General features: G+C 46.6%; 1 long non-coding RNA gene across 1 annotated transcript; it reads left to right on the plus strand.

Annotated features, from left to right (window-relative positions):
- The first annotated feature begins 18,814 nt into the window (after nt 1–18,814).
- LOC140691518 (uncharacterized) lies at nt 18,815–21,191 on the plus strand. The gene is made up of 2 exons (XR_012067227.1): nt 18,815–19,217; nt 19,686–21,191. It is a non-coding gene; the product is annotated as an uncharacterized lncRNA (long non-coding RNA).
- Nucleotides 21,192–21,598: the final 407 nt, after the last annotated feature.

The raw sequence follows: 21,598 nt of genomic DNA on the forward strand, positions 1-21,598 counted from the left end.
ACGGATGAGCTGATCTGCACCTGCTCACGAAGCAGGTGGCGGAGCCGGCACTGAACCCCAGGGTCCCGGGGCCTCCGAGATGCACGCTCACTCTCATAGTGTGTCAGACTGTTGTGTTGATAGAAACCTCTTTTATGACTCACATAAAAGGATTCTACTTGGTTCTAGCACCGACCACATGAAGCAGGTGGGCTAGACGTTGCTTTGCAAGTTGACAAATGAAGGCAGTAGAGCGGCAGGGACCCAGTGGGCGGCCTCTCACCCAGTTACCCGCCCAGGGAACCAGCCCGCAGCTCTGCCCCGAGAAACAAAGTCCTTCTTGAACCAGCACAGAATCTGGTGTTTCAGTTAGTTATCCCTGCCCTAAAGACCTTCAAAAATTAACTATTTTCAGTCTACAGAAGGCAATTCCAGCAAGTCCCTCCCGGAATTTCTTAAGGGGCCCTTTGTGAGCAAAGGTGGGGAGGACAAGCTGCCTAATAAACGCAGTCTGGAGACGCCACCTGGTCTCGGCTCCGCTTTGCAGACACTGGAGGTGGAGGCGACGGCGGAGGCGCAGGGAGGGTGCGCACTGGCCCCGGGCCACCTGCGCGGCAGCGCGGGAGGGTCCCCGACGACCCTTTGCAGACCCAGCCGGGCAGGGCCGCCCCCGCCCGGGAGAGGAGACGCTGTGGCGCCGTGGGAGCGCTGGTAATTCTGCAACCAGCAGATGGAAGGGCAGAGAGAGATCACCAGGAACCCTCTCATTGGAGGTATCTCTAATTTGTGCAATTATGTAAATGCATGATGCAGCCCTCCTGGAACCGTGTGGCTGCCTGACAAGGCCGGCTTGGACGCTGGCTGGTATTTAGTGGAAGGCTGGGGGCCCGGGGGCTGGGGGATGGGGTCAGAGGAGAGGGCCTTATTCAATTCAAATATTTCATACTTTTGGAATCTTTTATTTCTGCTTCATTTTCTAAATCTTAGACTGAATCAGAATGAGACTTTAGCTGTGTGCTACCATCCAGTTTTACAATAAATTTTATAGGGACTGACAGTCTCTAAATAGAGTTATTTCTATGTGACAAGCAAGATCAAAGAAGGCGAGTGGGTGATTCGACAATAATGGGGAGGGGGCAGACTGCACACCCGCGGTGCGGGTGCTGGGGGAGGGGGAGCTGGTGCCGGACCCGTGGGAACCACACCAGCTCTTGGCCGCTGTGCAGATGAAATACAGATCAATTACTCTCATTTCTCAAGTGATTGTGGTAAAATGTCCAATTGAAATTAATGTATAGACTAGTAATGATCTTTGTATTCACTTTGACATAACAGTGACTAGTATTTGAAAGTGCCTTGGCTTGAGACTCCTTTTGTTTTGTCTTCCAGAAGCGTCAGAACTGGCTTTGATGGTCAAGTAAGGGCTCACCTCTGGTGAAAAGTATCCATCACGTCTGGCTCAGTCACCAGCGATGCCGCGCCTGCAGCCAGCACTGCCTTAGACTCCCAGTTATCTGACACCATTCGTTTCCTTTGTTTAAGTCAGTTTGGGGCAAAAGCATCCCTGGACATAATGAGGGAAAGAACGGAACCAAAGAGCATAACAGACAAGCACCTTTGTCTGAGCCTTAAATAGAAAAACACTGCTGGTGGGAATGCAGTTTGGTGCAGCCACTGTGGAAAACAGTATGGCAATTCCTCAAAAGACTAGGAATACACTGACCATATGACCCAGGAATCCCACTCCTGGGCATGTATCCAGAAGGAACCCTACTTCAAAATGACACTTGCACCCCAATGTTCATAGCCGCACTATTTACAACAGCCAAGGCATGGAAACAACCTAAATGTCCATCAACAGATGACTGGATAAAGAAGATGTGGTATATTTATACAATGGAATACTACTCAGCCATAAAAACTGACAACATAACGCCATTTGCAGCAACATGGATATTCCTGGAGAATGTCATTCTAAGTGAAGTAAGCCAGAAAGAGAAAGAAAAATACCATATGAGATCGCTCATATGTGGAATCTAAAAAAAAAAAAAAAACATAAATACAAAACAGAAACAGACTCATAGACATAGAATTCAAACTGGTGGTTGCCAAGGGGGTAGGGGGTGGGAAGGGACAGACTGGGATTTCAAAATGTAGAATAGATAAACAAGATTGTACTGCGTAGCACAGGGAAATATATACAAGATCTTGTGGTAGCTCACAGAGAAAAAAATGTGACAATGAACGTATGTATGTTCATGTATAACTAAAAAATGTGCTCTACACTGGAAATTGACACAACATTGTAAAATAACTATAACTCAATAAAAAAAAGTTAAATAAATAAATAAAACTGTTCTAAAAAAGAAAACAAGAAAGCAAGAAAGAAAGAAAAGGAAAAAGAGACTGAGAGAGCCAACGCCTTAACTCACACAACTGGCGGTGACAGCAGGGGTGGGGCCAGGGGGCAAATGCTTGGTGCTTGGTCTCCACATGTTTGCACGAGCAGTAAGTATGGATTACCCCACCAGCCAGCCAGGCGAAGACCAAAAGGATGAGTAGAAATCATCACTTGTCTAAACACCCAGATAAACCGTGCCGAGTGTGTGGGGACACACACAGGTGGGGAGGGTGATGTGTACTCTGTGAAGGGAAAAAAGCAGATCAAGATATTTTAGTAATCATGAACGTATATGCATCTGACCATATAGCTTATCAGGGATTTAACACCCTCCTCTCAGAAAGCGATAAATCAAACTGTCGAAAATTAGCAACCACAGAAGCTATAACAGCATGAAGAGAAACATTAGGTATATGTAGAGACTTACACCATCTAATATAAAAATATAGTTTTGTTCAGGCATACATGTAATATTTACAGAAGCTGAACAGGTACAGACCACATAATAGTCTTCAATAAATCATTGGAAAAACCAGTATCTTGAGGTCTGCTTGCTTATCACAATGAAACAAAAGTGAAAATAAGTGACAAAAATGTTAGCTAAAAATAGTCCGTATGTCTGGAGACAAAAACATCATTAAATACATCTGATCTGAAGAAGAAATTATACAAAATTTTAAAATACTAAGAAGCAAACAAGAAAAAGTGCTTCTCAATCTGTACGTAGTAGAACAAATGCAGTGCTCAAGAGGAAGTTTATAATTACAAATATATTTGTCAGAAAAGAAGAGAGAGAAAAAATAAATCACGAAAGTCTCTAAGGGTCCATGTAATTGTCAGGCGTGTTTGTACAGAAAGCTTTTCCCTGTGGCTTTAATTCAATGCAGGGAGACTTAAGAAGACACACTACCTTCTTAACTTCTTCTTATCGAAGATCTCAGTTTTATGTTCTCCTAGGGACTGGCAGGTTCATGTTCCTGGGAGTATTTATTCTCCATGTTCTATCAAGACTCGGAGGGATGACTCACTTCGCTGGCACCGCACTGCCGTCCGCAACAAGGCACCAGCTGTAAGATTCAGGACCAGCCCCTCAGCTGCCACGTGCAAGGCTCCGGAGGATTCCTGGCCCCCAAGCATCCGTGCCAGGAACCTTTGTGAAGCTGCCTTCTTCCCAGGGAGCCCCACACGAGCAAGACCTACACGGACTCGTCAGGCCTTTCTCTTCTCTGGGCCCAAAGCCGGTCCCCTCATTCTTTTCCAAATACTGATTGGGAAATACTGAGAACCAGCCCAGTAAGCCATCGAATGACCCCCTGAGTGAAACTGACACCTGTTTCTGACAATTAAAAAATATTTATTTATATTTTTGCTTTATATTGATAAAGCAGAACTAAATGCTCTGAATATATATATATGCACACATATATATACACATATAAATAAGAGTGAAAGAGAACATTTAGTCCTTTTTTGCTCTAAGTTCTAAGGATACAGGAAAAAACCAAAATGACAATTATCCCCGCCCTGGGACCTTACAGTTTAGTGGGGGAAGATGAGGCAACTAGCAAAATATGTACCACATGGTACCATGGTGCTGCGGAGAAAGGAGAGCCAGTAACGGACGAGGCGGGTGAACGGTGGGAGAGAGATGGGCGGCGATGATGAAGGACAGATCTGGAGCTGCGGTGGACTGCGGTCAGGAAAGAAGGCCACGTCACCCTTCTCCAGTCAACCAACACCAGACCCTCTGTCACGGGAGCCCCCCTTCCTTCATCCTTGCCCCATCCAAGCCACCACCAACTTCTTTGTAAGTTCGTTCATCCCCTGTCTTGTAACCCATTTCTCCTCCCCATCCCCCACATATGTATGTCCCCGTCCTCTCTCCTCCCACCAAGACCCAGCTCACACCTCTCCCCTTCCAGGCAGCCTTCCAGGATGCCTACCTGGCTTCTGCGCCCCATCTCGTTTACTATCAGCAATGCTCTTAAAGCCCTTAGCCCTGACTGTGGCCAACTCTTGGCTGTTTGAGTACAAAGGGAAATCGCAATGATTACGCTTTGGGGATGACACTTTCTCTATATCACAGAACATGAGTGATAAGAAAAAAGTATAGTGAGTGTTGATGCTGTGCTGCAAAGACCCACAACCGGCCTGCCAAAATGCTCTTGGAAATCTGAGGGGTTTCACCGCGTTGCTTCTGAAGCCCCAGCCTCCTCATTCCAGCAATGGGAGTGAACAATCCCTGCTTCGTGGCACTGCTGGGAGGACTGAGCAGAGCTAAGTCCTCGGCATGTGCTTGGAACACAGCAAGCCAGTTGGTGTTCACAGCCACCATCACTTGAGAGGTGAGGCTTCTCTTCTGCCTCCCCTCCTGATGACCCTCCCCCTCCCCCCGCCACCCCGGTTCAGATTCCCAGAGCTACCTGCCTCCCACCTCCCTCCGGGCATCAGTTTAAAAAGCAAGCCCACTGTGACTCATTCAGACCTGCCTGGTATCTCGAGGCTCATGTCCATGTGTCACCTCAGCCAGCATTTGCATCTCACAGCTTCTAAGTGTGGGAAAGCTCCCAGGCTCACAGGTAGGTTGGGAGAAAGGTGGGCAGGTAAAGGAGTTTCAGAGCGAAGTTCTCCCTCCTGCTTCCCCATGGTGGACAGCGAGGAGCTCGCCCAGCTGCTGCCGTGGACAGCTGCCTTTGTGGTCAAGGACGTTCTCCGAATCTCACATCCAGCCCCTGAGAGCCCTCCCTGCCCCGTCCTGTCAGGAGTCCACTGTGTGCGGCCGCACCCCCGCAGCTAGCCAGGGGGTTCTGGGGACCAAGGAGACAGGCCCCCCCCCGAGGACACCACAGATGACCACAAGAGCGCCTCGTGGGAGGCTCTGTAAACGGCATCCCAGTCTCCTCTGCATGTAAGCTTCTCACCATAAATGAATATCCAGCATCAAATGTCAACCCCGTTTTTGGTGTGAATTTGGGTAGCTTGAACCCAGGATTCAGGAGCTGGTAATTCCCAGGGCAGATAACTGCCAAATGCATCTCTGAGTCTGCCAAGTTAGAGCCAGAGCCCAGAGGGAGCGCCAGGGGCTCCAGCAAAGAGCAGCCCGTCCGGCCCTGACCCCACGTTCTTACGACAGTAGGAGGATGCAGAAATACCTGTGACTCCTCACGGGACCGGGCCTCCTAGCCCCTCTGAGTACAAGTTCCTTGAGGGAAGACTGCTTCTGACGGCCCGTGATTCCGTCAGACCTGAGCGCCTCGTACACAGCTCGGGCTTCCTCCGGCGGATTAATCAGAAGGATGCAACAGCAGAGTTCTCCACACTCCACATCCCGTCTGACGGTGTTCGTGGGTGGGCCCCCAAGGTGGGGGGTGCCGTTTCAAGGTGTTTAGCTTCAGTTTAGCTTTGTGTCCTACACGTGATGGCAGGAAACTGGGCAGTGCCACCCCGTGCTGACGGGAGGGAATCCCAGCGCTAACAACAGCCAGAACACAGGCAGGAGAGGTGGGAACTGCCGTGTGGTGTCTTGCTGAAAGGGACAAGACTCATAAAATGTTTCCACCACTTATTCAAGATTTTCCTTGTAAATCACTGGCTGGAGGCGTGAGATTGTAAATCATTTCCAGTGACGCCAGCTGCCACAGACCCTGGGCTGACAAGGCCGAGGCTCCGAGTGAGCAGCTCCACCCTCCGTGGAGCTGCTGCTGGTGGGTCTGATTCCCGGGGAACACCACTAATAAATGGGTCCCACCTACGTGGGGACGAAAAGAAAATGCTTAGTGAAGAAGAAAACTTGTTTTTGTAGAAAAACCACCTGAGCGGTAGAATTTCTTGCTTTGTTCTAGTGGCTTTAGGGATGGGCTGTAACAAGCGCCAAGCAGCAGGCAGGCTGCCTCGTTAGCCTCGGCGGCATCTGCTCGCACACCTGTTCCTGCTCGTTAACCCTTCCCGTCGGATGGTGTTTCCCTATCTTTGGGAGGAGGCATTCTCTCCTCTCCTGGGTAATGACTGCGCAGGGTACGCAGCTGAAGACGGTCCCCCTCGGGGTGCACCCAGCAATCAGACAGGTCCGACGGTCCAGGCTGCACGGGAGGATGTGGGCCCCTGGTCCACGGCACCTGGGGCAGAAACCCTTCCCCCAGCCCAGTGCTCTCTCCTCACCTTATAAAATACACTCTCATCGCAGGCATGTTTGCAGACAGACAACGTTCCTGTTATTTCATTTTCTCCCTGAACTCCTAACCCGCTGTGACAGTAATCGTGCTTAGCAGAGTGTCCAGATTCACTGGGGTTGGAAGGTTTCAAACAACGGATGCGGCCTAATAAATCCTCACACCAGAGTGATCGGACTGAGACACAGATTCTCAGGGGCTCACAGCCCCTCTCACGATGCCCAGAGAGGGTACAGGTGCAGTCAGGGTTGTCCCTCGACAGCTTCTCCCAGACCCCTCCCCGCGGTCAGGAGAGACACACGTTCCAGGGCAGCGTCGGGGCAGATGCGCTGACCCACGCCTAAACGGTGTGGTTATTTGCTTTTATTGTATTGTATTGTATTGTACTGTATTTGCTATTAAGCCAGTTACCCAGATTTCATGAGAAAAGTAATTAGATCTTTTTTACTCTAAGATGCTCCCCAGTTTAACTCAGCAAAGCCAGTTCAAAGCCAGGGAGCGACCTGGAAGACCTGGGGGGAGGGACACTTTGCGGGGCACTGCTCCCGAGACACACACTGGTCCCGTGACTTTGGTCAGCTCCCTAAACTAAGTTTTCTTTCAAAGCTGAGGTGAGAGCAGGTGCCCTGGTGTCCCCTGGGGCCCCTCCGAGGGTCCCAGGAGACGGGAGCATGTGGCGGGGCTTTGTAAGTATAAGTTACTCCCCGGGGAAAGGGTTGTTTCTTGGTCCATTTACAACCGGTAAAGATTTGGGATTTTGTAGTAAAGGAGAGGGGCCATGGTAATGCCAGGTTTTTGTGCTGATTTTTCTGTGTCTTAGCTCACCCTGTCTCGGGGTCTACAGGTGGATACAAAGCATCCAGGGTCCTTCGCTGCCACAGTTGAACTTACCTGGACCCGCCTGCCTCCGCGTTTCCCTCCTCGCCGTGTGGGCAGCCCTAGCTGCTGCGAAGCCCTGGGTGCAGACGGAGGCTACACCCCGTAAGTTTCCTTAGGAGAACGTCTGAATAGGGAATCGTGTATCATGCTGAAAGAATGAGAAATTGTCCAGTACAGATTTTCCAAACAGGAGGCCTTCTGGCTCTAGAAAGAGTGAGATGGGAGAAGGGCCCCCAGGGGGTCTCTTTTCCTGCACATCTGGACAGAGACCCTCTTCCACCTTATTTGATGAAAAACTCCTTAAGGTCCTAGCAGCTCACGCAAGTCAGTCAGCAAGCTTCTTTTTCTTTCCCCTGCTGTCTGCCTGGTCCAACTCAAGGTCACCTCACCTGGACTATGAAAGAGACTTACGACCTGCCTGCCTGCCAGCCATGCCCTCAAACTGGGTTTCACAAGAAGAAGACAGCTGTTTATAACATAATTCTATCTGTGTCGTTCCCTAATTAAGACCCATTGATAAGCACTCCCCCCTCCAACCAAATGCGGAGCAAAAATAGATAAAATAGAAAAGCAGAAACTAAAGGTGTTAATGAGGCTCAAAAATCAAGACAAATCTCTCCGTGAACCAGAAACAGAAGACAGACAGAAGGCACTGGGCTCTGAGCCCATTCTGGAAAGAGGCGGTCTGCATTTTGATTCCCGTGGAGCCAAGAGGATAAAATTACCCGACTCAGGAGTGGGGATCCCGGCTAGTGTCCGTCACCTGCTCCCACTCCCAGCACCCACTCATACAGGAAACCAAAAGCTTTAGCTAACCCTCCCTGGGGGGCAGGTTTTCAACAGGCTTCCAGCCCAGGAAGGAGACAGAAGCGCAGTCTCCCATCAAGTCTGGAGGCAGGTCCCAGCACCCCCAGTCCACGGCGGGACAGAGGCTCAGGGAGCCCCGAGCAGCTGGGCAGAGGCGGCCACAAAGCCAGCGGCCGAAGAGAAGTGAGCACAAAAGGAAACAGAAAAAGAAAAACAAAAGCAAAAGCCTCCCGCTCAAAATAAGCCAGCAAAGCAAAATTCCAAAACAGAGGGAGAAATCTAACACCGAGAAAGACAGCCAAGAAAATCAACATGCAAAACATGCATGTGCCCCCAAGGAAATTAAGCTTGTGGAACCGTCTGACAAAATTTTAAAATAGGTATGTTTGGTTGCCCAGCGAGATAAATGAATAGCTTCCATTTTAAAAGACTGAGAAAATTTAAAATAAAAAGATTTGTTTTTAATAACCTTAAATTTTTTTTCTGAGTACTTTTGGTTTTCTCATTTTTTGTTTATTTATTTATTTTTGCTTGTTTAGGGGGAGGAGATAATTAGGTTTTATTTATTTGTTTGTTTGTTTACTGGAGGTACTGAGAATTGAATTCAGGACCTCATGCATGCTAAGCAAACACTCTGCCACTAAGCTATACCCTCCCCCAAATACATTTTAAATAAATATTTTTATAATTTAAATAAATAAATTTTAACTAATTTTAAATAAATTTTTTAAAAATAATGATAAAAGTATTGCATTTAAGAACTCAGTAGATGACAGACGCCCAGACCTGACACATGGAGAGAAGCCTTGCATCGCAAGGAACGTGCCCGAGTGCAGTAAAGAGAAGGGATGGGGGCCTCATCGCAAGAGGAGTCCTCAGACAAGGAAGGAGATGCACAATTCAAAATTAAAACTGTATATTTCAGACACATCTGATGAATCTTCAGATGGAAAGTATATGCCAGTTAACAATCAGAATAATAATGCTGAAGTCATTCCAAGACGTATCATAGTGAAACTGCAGGACGGGACAAGTAACAAGAAAAGGTTTATAGCTACCAGAGAGAAGCAGATTGTCTACAAAGGAACCACAGTGAGAAAGACGGTGGAACTTCTTATCAGCAACAATAGATGACAGGAGACAATGGAGTTTTATCTTCCACTTGATGAGAAAAGTTAGTAACTCTCAACCTCAAATTTCATGTACAGATAAACTATAATTCAAGATCCAAGGGGAAAATATGTGTTCAGCTATAGGAAAATTCACAGACCCTCTCACACACACACACAAAATACTAAACAATTAACTCAGGCAAAAGAAAAGTGAACCCAGAGAATATATATAGGATTTTAAAAGTAAAGATGATCAAAGAAAAGATAAAATGTTTTGGTAGATTTATTTTAACCATTAACTGAAAAATGGCAACTTCAAAAAAAAAACCAAAACACTAGAAACAAAGATAAGATGGATGGTTGATGTGAGCTAAGGTCCATGTCATATTCAAGGGTGGGACAGAAATACTCTGTTTGAAAAATTTACAGCTAAGGATGTTGATTTAAAAGTTAAGAATAACTGACTTAAAAATGGAAATGCAAATGTGTAGCTTCCAAATCAGTTAAGGTTAAAAGGGGGAATCTAGAAAACTCTATCAATCCAATAGAGAGTGGAAAAGGAAGAAAAAGCTGATAAAGAGCGTGGTATAAAGAAAATTCAAAATAGGTTTATAAAATTCATAATTACAATAAATGTAAAAGGATTCACTCATCTGTTAAAAGACAGAGATCATCTGATTTACTTAAAAGGTAACTCCTGCCATACGCTACCTGCAAGAGTTCATCTAAAACAAAAGACTCTGGAAGGTTAAAAATAAAGGGATAAATAATATGCCATGCAAATGTATTTTTTTTAAAAACAAGTCTATTGTAGCAACTTTAATACCAAGAAAAAATAAATTAAGAAAAAATAAAGAGGGATAGAAAGGAGTAGAATTCTATATAATTCTGCACCCGAAGAACTGAGAACACATATTCTTGAGTGAAATCCTGCCCTTTGCAGTAACAAGGATGGACCTGTAAGGCATTGTGCTAGGTGAAATGGGTCAGACAGGGAAAGACAAGCGCTGTATGACATCACTTATGTGTGGGATCTAAAAACATACAACAAACGAATGAATACAACAAAAAGGAAGCAGACTAACAGATATAGAAAACAAACTAGTGGTTACCAGTGGAGAGAGGGGAGGGTGAGTACAGGGGAGGGGCTAAGAGGTACAAAATAACAGGTATAAACTAAGCTACAAGGATGTACGACTTAGGGAATACAGCCAATATTTTATAATAACTGTAAATGGAGTCTAACCTTTAAAAGCTGTGAATCACTGTAGTGACTAACCTTTAACGTATCATATTGTATATTGATTATGCTTCAATAAAAAATTTTCAAGAAATAAACAGTGAACAGGGAAACAACCTTAATATCCATCAGCAGGGAATTGGTTGAATAAGTATATGCTGATAAATCCACCCAGCAGTATAGCAATGGTAGAGTTTTCTTAATTAAAAATAAATATACATTCCTAACAATAAAAAAAAGACAATGGAATAGGCAAATCACTTGTAAGACTGGTTAAGAAATGAGAATTTAAAAATTATATTTTCTGTTATATTTAAGGAGTCATTGCTGTCATATAAGAAAGCTATATTGACTTTGTATTAGCAAGTTGCTGCCCTTCTTTTAAGTTCAAACAGTTTGTAATTTTTAAATTGGCTCCATTTCTGGTAATAGCCAAGTAAGCACCTGTCAGAATGAGCCTCCCACATATAACAACTATATGCATTTAACAAACAAAAACCAGACAAAGAAATGAGTAAGGAAGGGTAAAGGAAAGAAAAGCAGCACCTGAGGGCACTGGCAGGTGTAGCAAAGCAGGCCCACCGTGGGGGAGAGCTGACACTTGGAGGAAGGGCCATAGCCCCGGAAAAGTGTCCCCTTTTCAGGCATCCCAAGGGAATTCTCTCCCACATGAGGCTACTAAAATTCTGAGAAAACCAGCAGCATTTCTGGAGTGAAGAACCAGAGGACAATTCAGGAAACTGCAGTCCTTGGAAAATTAAGGAGGACTCCCAGAAAGGAGAGTGCCCAAGAGGCAACCTCCAAACTCTCTGCATAGACTCTCCCCAAACCTTGGCTGACTCTTGAGTCACAAGGACTTGAGGCTGACACCTCAGTAAAGGTAAGAGGCGGGAACTGAGATCTGAGTCTCCATCCAAGACAGAGCTTTCATCTCAGTGCAATCAGGGTTCATCGCCTTGTAAACAAATAAAGACAAGCCACACTTTAAGTTTCTTACAAAAGTATAAGCACGTGGTATTAATTTAAGAGAAGGTATAAGAACTTTATGAGAATAATGAACATACAAGGAGTTTGCTGAGAGAGCAGCCCTATTTATCGATGGAAGAACTCAATAGAGTAAAAATGCCAGTTCTTCAAAAATCAATCTGTAAAGTCAAAGCAATTCTGATTAAAAGTCCAAGAGGGTGTTTCGTTGACAACCTGATTTTTCAATTCATATGGAAAACATTTAAAGAACTAGAACAAGGACTTATCATGTGAGAAACCATGCATCTTACAAAGTTGTGGCAGTTAGAACCACAAGCAGACAAACGAGAAAGGGCAGAGAGTGCAGAAAGAAAGCCACGTGTATGGAAACTAGATACATGGATACACAAAAGTGATGCTATAAACCGGGGGAGGAAAGGCTGCAACACTCAGAACAACTGAATATTCACAAGGGAAATAGAGTGAAACTACATCCAGACAAAAAAATTAATTTCAGCTTGATGAAAGCTCTAACTGTGAACAGTCAGATTTTTTAAAATTTAGAAATTAATATAGGAAAATAATTTACATCATCTTGAGGAGTTATTTCTTAAACCAGACAATAAAAAGTACAAACCATAAATGAAAATATGGAATATTCTAACTTAATTAGAAGTTAAAACTTACTGTATACCAAGAAATGTCACAAACAAGAGTCCAAGTCAACAAAGGAGACAAATCACTACCCGGGGAAGTTATTTACTATGCGTACAACCTACAAAGCATCCGAGTCAGTGTCACAGAAAACCAGTGAGATAAGGGCACGCAGCACGCGAGATGCGTGGGCCGAGGAGGGAAAGGCAAACCGCTGACAAGCTGCTCTTGTAATTCATATGGGAAACGCACTGAAAGAGCTAGAACAAGGACCTGCCACGTAAGCACCAAGACTTGTTAAACTACACTGCATATATATGGCAATGAGATCGACAAGGAGACAATGGAGACTAACTTGCTGGAGATCAATACACATTGTCCAACTCAGTTTTCTGGAAAACTCTGCCTGCTTTACACAATGAGCCACGGACAGGAATGTTCTTAGCAGCATTGCCTCTATCAGCAAAACACTGGAAAAATTCCTAAATGTCCATGAATGGGAAGATGTATAAATAAATGGTGGTAAATTATTAAAGGTATAATCACACACCAAAATACTATATGGAAGTTAAAGATAAATAAGCTGATATGCCAAAATGTATAAGTCTCAAAAACTTAAATTTTTGTGAAAAAAAAGCAAGTTGCAAAATCATAGAGTACAATGTTCGTTATATAAAGTTTTAAACCTTACAAAACTACATTATGTTCTCTTGATGGACACACAAAGTTATAATGGGAGTATCGAAGCCTGAATGTGAACGGTGGATACAAATGCCCCAGGGTGGTGTGGTCTCTGGAAAGACACAGGGAAATCAGAAAGACAGACACAGAGGCGTCATGTGCCCCACAGCATGCATTGCCCTAAAAAGACGAAACTGTGGCAAAACGTCCAGATTTAACAAAGCTGAGTGGTCAGGGCATGGCTCATTGTTTATATCTTTCTATAACTTTCTGTGTATTTGAAATACTGCATTTTACCACAGACATCTCACAGGTCAATCAACTGCTGTCCCCACTCTTAGAATAAAGACTTCAGAGCTCAGCTCCACCTGCGTCTCCTACTCTCCTCCCCATTCTCTCCTTTCCGGACCCTTTGAGTTTCCCCCTGCCCCTACTTTCCCTGCCTCAGGTGGTCCCGCAAAATGTGCTGTTCCCTCTAAGAACACCTGCGTCTCAGCCCCTCCCTCAGGTAACTGGCTCCCCTCCCACAGTGGAGCTCCACACCGTCCCGCAGGAACCATCACGGAACCGGTGAAGTTGTAGCCGGTGTCACAACTCCCACACACCGCGAACTTCTCTGTCGTTGCCCTGATAAACATGAAGTCATTTTATTTCTATGACTGCTTCAAATGTCTGTTCTGTAAATCCTACGAGAGCAAAGAAAACACCTGTTCTGTTCACCATTTAGATCCAGCACGAGGACTGCTGGGACGCAGTGTTTGCTCAGCCGATGTGTTGGAAGAACGTGAACAGAGGAAAGGGAGGGAAGGAAGGAGGCACCACAAGTGAAGTGTCACATCCACATGCAGTCAGAACCACCTGCAGGTGCCACAGGCAAGCCATCATTGAAGAGCTGTGGGGATTCTCCAGTGGCCAAACTCTTGCTAAAATGAGGGGACCGAGGCTCCCAAGAAGTTGACCTTCTAATCACCCAGCTGCCGGCAGGGCCAGACCTCGAGTCCAGAGCCCCCACGTGATGGTCTCCTCTGACCACCTACAAAGGCACCAATTAGCACTTTAATCTTGGAGCAAGTTTTGCCCCTGTGTTTGTCCTAAGTGTGCTCGATGTTTATTAGAGGTTCTGTATATACCAGAAGCAAAACACTTCCGTTTGACTACGGGTGCTTAGTATTCTGCTATTCAACCGACTTCACACTTCCTGTCTTTTAGTTGTCACACAAATATAGAGAAATGAGTCCTACAGTCATGACCTTGTGAAAAAGACAGGCTGTGCGATTTTTGTGGTAACCTGCCCCCCAACAGATGTCCTCCTGAGACACCTGCGTTGAACGTCCGTTCCAGGCATCAGGGAGAAAGTGGATATTCATTTGCTGAGCACTCGGGCCGTGATGAATTGCTGGCCGGGATGTGAGTCAAGCGGAGGAGCAAGGACAAAATAAGCAAGATCACGTCCCGGACAACTTCGGTTCCTTAAAGCCCGCCCTGAGAAGAGCCTGGGGGCTGCTGGCTTTGGCCTGTGTTCTCCGGCGCTCCGTGATCTGCAATCACGGACTTATAATTACATGTTTCCAGCGGGGGCCCAGCTGCATGATTAAGGGTTTCTGCTAAATTGGCCCCTTGTGGATTAGTCATTATTTTAGCATGCACTGTAACAACACATTCAATAGTGTATTCGTACATATAAAAGTTTGAAAAGAAATTATTCTGTTAATACCACGCATCAGTTCAATGAATGAAGCCATTAATTTAAGTGAAGTCTAATGAGACCAAACAGGTTTTAAAACTTGGATCTGCTGAAACACACATACTCACACCCACGCTCACACTCACACACGCGCCTTAATTGGTGACTGAGGTAGTGAATGCCTTTTTCAGAAGGTAGATTTAAAGAAGAAGGCTGTTCCTGGAGGGTTTCAAAGCTCTTTTGTTTTGGTTTTGGGGTTTTGGGGGGGTAGGTAATTAGGCTTGTTTACTTACTTACTTTAAATGGAGGCACTGGGGACGGAACCCAGGACCTTGTGCGTGCTGAGCATGTGCTCTACCACTGAGCTGCACCCTGCCCCTTCAACGCTCTTTTGTATTTTGAAATCCAAGAACAAATTATGTAAACTTGGGTGTGTGCTCTGTGCCGAGCACGATACTAAGCACTTCCTACGCACTAAGTACCCTACGTAATTCTTATAAGGCCTTATGAAACAGGCAAGTTTCTTACTCCACTTTATAGTTAATAAATTGAAGTGTTCCTGCCCAGAAGTTATCTGACTCTAAAACCTGTCACCTGTCTGCCTAACCACACCGCTAACTGCTTCACCAGCCCCACTCTGCTCCCCCAGAACTGTCTCAGGCACACACACACGCACACACCCCAGAGTTCATTTTCACAGGTATACAGTGGAAATCTGACATGAAAACCTTTCACTAGCGTGTTTGAAAAGAAAGGCAGGCACAGTAAAAGCAGACCTACCCGCTGGTTTGCCCAGGATCCAGAATGATTAATCCAACTGTCCCCTCTGTGTCCTAATTCTGAGCACGTGGCTGCACACATTGTAGCCCCATCCATTAGAATCTAATGTCCAGACAGTTCAAGAGATGTTTGTGCCTGAACGTCACCAATTCAGAGCATTGGCAGAGCTACCTATCCCTCCCCGGGGTGCACTACAAAGAGCCATGTCCGGCAGAGACGGCATGTTCACCATAAAATAAGTAGAGCTGGGGGTTTCATGGCAACCACCCACTAAGTGACTCATTTTCAGTTTCGGGGACCACACGACTCATCAACATGAGTGAGGAGACAGCAACCCATGTCTGAGAAGAAAAGCTAATTTCCTACCATTTCTCTGAGTGCCAGAAGCCCTGCAAAGGGAAGCAGCCCATTTCCTCGTGTTGGATAGGAGTTCAAATGCCCTAACTGAATCCTGTGTGTCCAGGATTCCCGAACAACTTTCACAGCCACAAAATACCCAATTTGAAAGGCGTCCTGAGCTCATATGAATGTTAAAAGCGAGGCAGGTGCTGGTCCATGCACATCAAAAGAGAATTTCAGATGTGGAAGTGAGTTTCCTTCTTGTCTTAAGTAGGATTGGAGCAAACAAACAAACAAAAAATGGTACCAAACTTACAGAGGAAAAACAGAATTAAATGGAAGAAAACTCCACATACTTCCACGCATTTTCAAATATATCTTTTGTCCTTTTTGCTGTCTCCTTTTCACACCCCTGCCAGGAAAAAAAAAAAAAAAAAAAAACCTCTTAACTGGGCAGGGACCAGAGTCACCACCTTCAGTGCTCAGATCCAGATTCAGTGATCAGGACTTCCAAGCTAAGGCAGTGGCTTCACCGTCAGACAGAGGATGGCCGCCCCGCATCATTCACTGGATGCTCTGGACGCTCATCTCTGCGACACAAAACTCTGCAGGAAGACGGGCACCGACACAGGCGAAGGTCCCATCTCCTGTCTTCCCCTCGCTGGCCATGTGATTCCGACACTGGATTAATCTGCCTGAGTCTCGGCTTCTTTGGTTACAAATAAGAGCTGTCCCACCTACCTTACAACACACAAATCACGAACAGCGCTGGACAGACACACAGTCCGCTGCCCACGACAAAGAGCGGCTCGTGTGACTTGAGTCGACCCGAGGAGGAGAGTTTTCAGAGCACCTCAAAGAACAGCACCTTGGAGTCAAGGAATTTTAGGATCGGAGGACACTTATAGGTCCTTCTGGTACAACCCCTTCATTTTAAGGAAGAGGAAACAGAGTTTTACTCTCCATTGGGATGCCTTCAGATTCAATGGGAGCCCATTAAAGTAAGAACTGATAAACCGGTTCCAAAACATGATCTTGACACACAGGGAAGTCCTTGACTGACAAGGCAAAGCAAGGACTCCGTCAGTCTCTAGTGGAAGAATGACTTCATAGACGGGCGCTGCCAATACAAATCTTATAATCCCCCGTTTCTCAGGAGAACTCAAGGTCAGCCCATTGTGTTCCACCAAGGCGTCTGGCCACTTGGCCTCCACGTCACTGGCACTAAAACAGGGGTTCTTTTTCCAGTGGTTCACATCCAGGCCTCCCCATCAGAGCCCCAGTTATTACAACTATGTAAAAAAAATGCCATTTATTCCCATTGCTGAATTTCAGTCTTTTTAAATTAGCTCTCTCCCTGAGAAGTTACGGAGTGGAGAGAAATGCCTGCCATGCAAGTTCCTCCCCAGACAAGGCAGGCAGCTGACCACAGAATGACAGAGTCTATGAGCTGGGCCTTAATCCTGCACCCCCGTCGTGGACAGAATCCCACCTACAACGTGGAGGACTTGGTTTTCCCATCTCAGAATGGGTTCAGGCTTTCCCTGTTTGACAAAGACATCCGTTCCACTTTCAGATGGCTCTGTTTCACAGAAAGATTTCTTTTTTCCCCTAAAATCCGTCTCCCCCAAACTTCTCCCCATGGTTCCTGGTTCTTACCCTGGAGCTTGGATCTTGACATATTAATCATATTTTTAATTTTCTGTATTTGATGGTGTTTGACATTGTCAGGGGGAAGTGCCCCTCCCAGGGCTAGTTAATTCCTAAAAGCAACGTTTCTCATATACAAACCGACAGATCTCGAGTCCACACCCACCAGCAACTCGGTTATCTGACTCTCAGCCCCAAGCCAGTATGTCCCCTGCCCTACATCAGCCTAAGGCTGGGTACCAGACACCAGGGACACCCCAGGTCCCAGAGCCTGCTGGAGTTGTTCTAGCAAGCTAGTCCTGGGCTGTGTCCCTGCCGCACTGTCTTTCCCGTAGGAGACGCAGTGAGGGTATGGCCATGCTCTCCCCTCCCTCTCCTCTGCCTCCCCAGGTGGCCCTGCGTGGCCCCCAGGCCCCTCCCCTCAGGCTCTGTAAGTAAGGGCAGTCTTCTCTCACTGGCCCCTCTGTGGTCACCTTGCCACCCCTGTGAATTAAAATGGGCACAGCCATTGAGATGCCGGCTGCCCTGTCCCTCCCAAACCACCCCTTGACGCCCTGGACCCTTGTCCTCCACCAGCTTTCTCAGGACTGCAGTCCCCCAGGCAGGGTCTGGCCATCTCAGATGCTGAAGGGCGTTTAACTGTTTCACCGGGAGCAGTGTGCTTTTGTCAACTCAGACATCATCCTTTTCAGGAACTAGTTTACGCTACTGGTTAAAATAAAGGTTTCTTGTTCAAAAAACCTGCAGCTGCATTTCACAGGACTGTTTCATCAAGTAAACTTTCTCAGTTCTTATTTGCTAAACTGATTAGTTCAACTTAATGTTAAAATTTATCATTATTTCCAATGAATGTGCAGTTACCTAAAAGGACAGGATACCTCTACCATAGTGTTATATTTTATTTATTTATTTATTATATAAATACTTACTTATTTATATTTATATATTTATTTATCGGATTGATTAGTATATATATTGATTATGTATTAGTATGTATTGTATACTATAAATAAAATACCATTGCTATTAATTATATAATAAGCATCTGTAAGTTATGTAATGTATTTTATTATAGTATTCTTTTTTACTGAGCTGTAATTGAGATACAGCACTGTATCGGCTTCAGATGTAGGACACAATGGCAGAATATTTGCATATATTATGAATTGATCACCACCGTCCGTTTGGTCAGCATCCACTGCCAGGCTTAGTGACAAACATTGTTTTCTTGTGAGGAGGGTGTTTAAGGTCTGATCTCCTGGCAACTTTCAAATAGGCAGCACAGGACGGTCACCTCCAGCCACCTTACATCCCCAAGACGCTCTTATTGCATAACTGGAAATGTGTGCCCTTTGACCCCCTTCACTCACAGGACATTATTCTTAAGTCATAAACAACTTCGATGACACGAACAGTGCCCACGGCCAGAGCCTTCGGCGCTGCTCGGTCGGTGCCGGACGCGCTCCCCGCCGGCAGGCCCCCCGCGCAGCGCCGCCTGGCAGGTCAGCGCCGCCCGCCAGGCTTTCGGCCCCAAGAGCAGCGCACCCGCGCGCAGGCTTCAGTCCCGCATTGTCTGTCTTGTTTGTTACGTCTTGTTTCCGTTGTTTGTGTTTCCATCTCCCAGTTAAACAGCTCGAGCCCCCGTGTCTCTCTGTACACACCCCCGACCTGGTGCCTGGCCGGGGAGGCTCCGGGACTGGTTCCCACCGATTCTGCGTCAGACCGCGGTCGTCCATCCGTCCCGCCGCCCGGTCCGCCTGGATTTGCACGGATCCCTTCTTGGTCCTCGGGCGCCGTTGACAAACGCAGTGAGACACACGAGGCTGTAACTTTGCCCCGGACCCTGCTCTCCTTGCGATGACGCTGGCGGCGGGAGGTACAGTTGCTCTAACCGGCCCCTCCTTCCGACGTCTCCCCTGCCCACACCACGTGCTCCCTAAGGGTCAGCATTACTTCTCCTGAGGGTCTGCACGGACCCCCACGTCCCACCACGAGAGAACTCATCAGTGACTTTTAACATTATGATCACATCACAACGTCCCTAACAGTAACCCTTTTATCAACAAAACGTGGGGGGGGGGGCATGAGTCTGCTTCCTTTTCCTTGTGTACCAGCCAGGCTCGCTGCTTCTATCCTGAGCACGCTCCACCGCACTGGATAACACACTTGGGGGATAGCTCAGGGGTGGAGTGTGCACTTAGCATGCGCCAGGTCCTGGGTTCAATCTTCACGCCTCCATTAAAAATAAATAAATAAATAAACTTAATTAACCCCCAAATAAATAAATTGTACACAATATAAAATAAATATTCTAAAAACTTTTTAAAATATATTCCTTTCATAGATGCAGACTGTGTTTACATTCCATCATACTAATGCCTGAAACACCAATGGTGTTTTTTAATTTACCAAAAAAAAAAAAAAAACTTTCACAAACTATGAGGGTGCAGTGAAGATGTCAGCTCGAGAAGGCACAGCAAATGGAATGGCTGAACCTAAACCAGGTCTTCGGTCTGTGCGTCCAGAGCCCCGTGTGCACTCACCACGGCAGCAACCTGTCAGCGAGGGCACTGAGGCCCTGTGGATGCTCAGAAGTGTGTAGAAGCCGTCAGCCGTAAGTGGAGATCGGGCCCGTGTCAAGGGTTTGGGGGGTCTCCTGCTGGCACCCACGTGTCCCTCCTGCATTTCAATCCTGCCACCCCGCCGCCCCGCCGTGCAGCTTCTTCCCAGAGTAGCCGTCAGCATCCCTGACTGCAAAGATGAAAGCAATGAAACATGTATTTACGTGCGCAGGACTTTACAGTCCTCACAATATTCTTCCTCTTGCAACTTTTGACCTGGCGAATCTCTCCAGAAGAAGACTTCAGGCTGCAGCCTTCAGCACAGAAAGCACTGCAGAAAGCCCTCCCAGAGCCACGAAAGCAGAACCTGTAACACCTGGTGGGCAGGGAGGGGCGCGTTTACAGCTCCCGGGCAGAGCCTCACATCGCTGCTCAGAGCTGGGCCTCAGGGGCACTGCTTCAAAGCCCTGCCTCCCCCACGCCCAAGCCTGTTCACAATAGTCTCTCTGGTCCACAGACCTTGCCACAGGTAGTGAAGTGTGAATGATGATAACCTAAGAAAAGAGAGAAACCGAAATTCCCATCGCTGAAGAAAGGCTCACGTCAGCCCTCGGGGGGAGACGCGCAGGGTTAATTATGTTGTAGGAGTCGACGTCTTTCTCCATTTCCCTTTCCAGCAGTTTTGCAAATACACTTTTCCACATTTTTCAAGAAATGTAAGAACTCCCAAGTTCCGCGGCCAGAAACGCCTGACAGTCTCTGATAGCTGAGTAATGGATGGGGCGGCACTGTTTACTTAGCAGGGGGAGAGAAAAACAGGGCGATACTGCCGTCCAGATAGCATGCCGGCATCTGACATCCTCTCGCACCAGTCCTGGTGAGACATGTATTCGGGCCTCCCATCTTCTTTTTCCTGCGAACAAAATGTGTGTTGGAAACAACAGTTCAGGATGAAGTTTACAATCATCGGTCCTGTCCCGTAGAGCTAACCCCACGATTCCGCTCCTGCTCCCTTCAGTGAGGGGACGAGACCTGAAACACAGACTTCCAAGCCTTTCCTTCCCCCAAACCTCCAATTTCCTCCTGCACAGACCCGAAGGAGACTTCGCCTGAGATACTGTACAGTTTTCCCGGCTGGAAAATGCCTCCAGTGTGACCACATGTTCACTTATTGGAAAACTGATTAAAACGTTGCAAGCAAAGGTTGGAGCATTAACAAAGGTTTAATCAATCATTAGCAAAGGTTGAAGATTTTCTTTAATAAAGTTCAGTACTTCCCGGCTGATTAATCCACGTTGCCGTGTCCGTCTGCGGGGCCAGCCGCACCGGGGCGCCGGGGCTGCGGGCTGTCAGGGCTTTGACTTCTCAGCGAACCCTCCCCGGAAACTCTCCCACTGAGCCTGTCACAGATCCCTAAAATTCCACCATTAGAGATTCACTCTTTTGGTTCTGGAGACATTTACAACCCTAGGGGCCCTATTAAAATGCAAAAAAAAAAAAAAAAAAAAAAACTCTGAGAGGAATAACAGCAGAGAAAGCTATTACTGACTGACAGCGAGGAGGCCCTTGGGAATCGGACACAGCCCGGAGCCTGAGGATTGACTACTGGAAACCAGGACGGAGGAGAGGGCTGTGAGACGCAGCAAAAAAAGACTTTACCTACCTGACAATTTCCCAGAGCGAGGCAGCCCTGCCT

Source organism: Vicugna pacos, chromosome 35, assembly GCF_048564905.1.
Source record: "Vicugna pacos chromosome 35, VicPac4, whole genome shotgun sequence".
NCBI classification, from domain to species: Eukaryota; Metazoa; Chordata; class Mammalia; order Artiodactyla; family Camelidae; genus Vicugna; species Vicugna pacos.